Below are 1,577 nucleotides of genomic sequence, written 5' to 3'. Positions count from 1 at the left end.
TGTCCCACCTCAGCATCCGTTGCTTTTCTCTTTCTTTTCCTAGAAAAACCAATCTGAAGAATTGGACTGAGAGATGATCTGCGCCTCACAGTAACCACAGGAGTTGAGCTTACCAGATCACTGATTGCATTGGGTAAAAAAAAAAAAACAAACATGATAACTCCAAGCGAGCAAGGAAATCCTCAGTGGAAACAAGAGGAGCCAGGGTTTGTTCTGAGTGAGAACACTGCAGTTCTGTGAGCCAAAGCTGCTTGAGGGACAACAACCTGAGCATGTGCGACCTCCAGCTGAAATTTAATTGGATGAAAGAAAACACAAAAGGAAGAAAATGGGAGGAGATGGAGATCCTGGAAAAGGGACGGACATTTTGGGAAATAGTGTGATCATGCATCAGGCTTCGTGGGAATCTAATGAGTACATAACACTTCCGGAAATATAAGAATGCATGCCGAACCCGAGGTAGAAAACTGCTTTGGGTGTTAACCCTCTTGTCTCTCACTACAGAATAAAGCACACCTGCTGATGGCAATGCATCACTGGTTGTTATCAGTTATTGGGGGTTTGGTTCCATGGAACAGGCTGAGTCTTCATCCTGGAACCAGAGCAATGTGGGCTTTATCAGACAACAAGCCGACCCTTCTCGGGTCTGCTTTCCCAGCAGAACAAGGCTCCCTCCAGGAAGCTCAAAAGAAAAAAGCTAAAACACAAAAAATACACATAAAAAAAAGAAAATAAAAAGCCATACTAAGCCCCAACTGCACCGAGTGATCTCCCCCCCATAAAACATCTCCCACCTTCTCCACAAAACCCTGCTCATCACCAGAGCGCCTAAAAATAGGCTGTGGGAGTGTCATAGGGCAAACAGATATTAACTCCTGCATTAACAGTCGGTTACTTAAAAATCCCTACTGACCAAAGGACCCATCACACCATGGGCATAGCTCAGAGCAGGCTCCCACCTGTCCCAGATGCACCAAGCCATAATACAGCATCACTAGCCCTCTGGCAGTGCTACTTCTTCCTGTAACGCATGGGAGGTTGGAGAAATTGGAAGAAAAGCTCATGGGGAGCAGACCGCAGCTTTTCCCTGTGCTTTGGCAATGCTTCTCCTGGGTCCATGATCCTGGTGGATGCAGAGAACCAGGGCTGTGCACGAAGCTGCAGTGAGATGTGTTTAATGTTCTCCAACCTTTGCCCGCATTGATCCATGGCCAAGCTCCTCCTATTGAACCCTGGAGCTGGACAAAGGTAGGAGAAGCTGGGTGTAGCCCACGCTTCCTGCAGCTCAGGTGAGGAATTTCTGTCTCTGTGGGGCTCCTGGTAGGGGAAATCCTTGGGGGGTCACCTGCTCTGCCCCGCAGCCGGTGAGAAGCACTGGCACTGCCCAAGGCGGTGGTGGCTGTGCTCATGGAATCATGTTTGACTGACCTCATCCCCTCCTGCCCTGGTGGCTGTTATCCTCTGGGTCCCTCTCTTCTCTTTCAGCTTCTTCCTGCATAATCTTTCAGAACTTTTTCTTCTTTCCAAATCTTCTTCCCCATCTTCCCCATCGCCTTCTTCTCCTTCTACATCTCCTT

This window comes from Meleagris gallopavo, chromosome 18 (genome assembly GCF_000146605.3).
Source record: "Meleagris gallopavo isolate NT-WF06-2002-E0010 breed Aviagen turkey brand Nicholas breeding stock chromosome 18, Turkey_5.1, whole genome shotgun sequence".
Classification (NCBI taxonomy): Eukaryota; Metazoa; Chordata; class Aves; order Galliformes; family Phasianidae; genus Meleagris; species Meleagris gallopavo.
Note: the sequence above shows the minus strand (reverse complement) of the source record.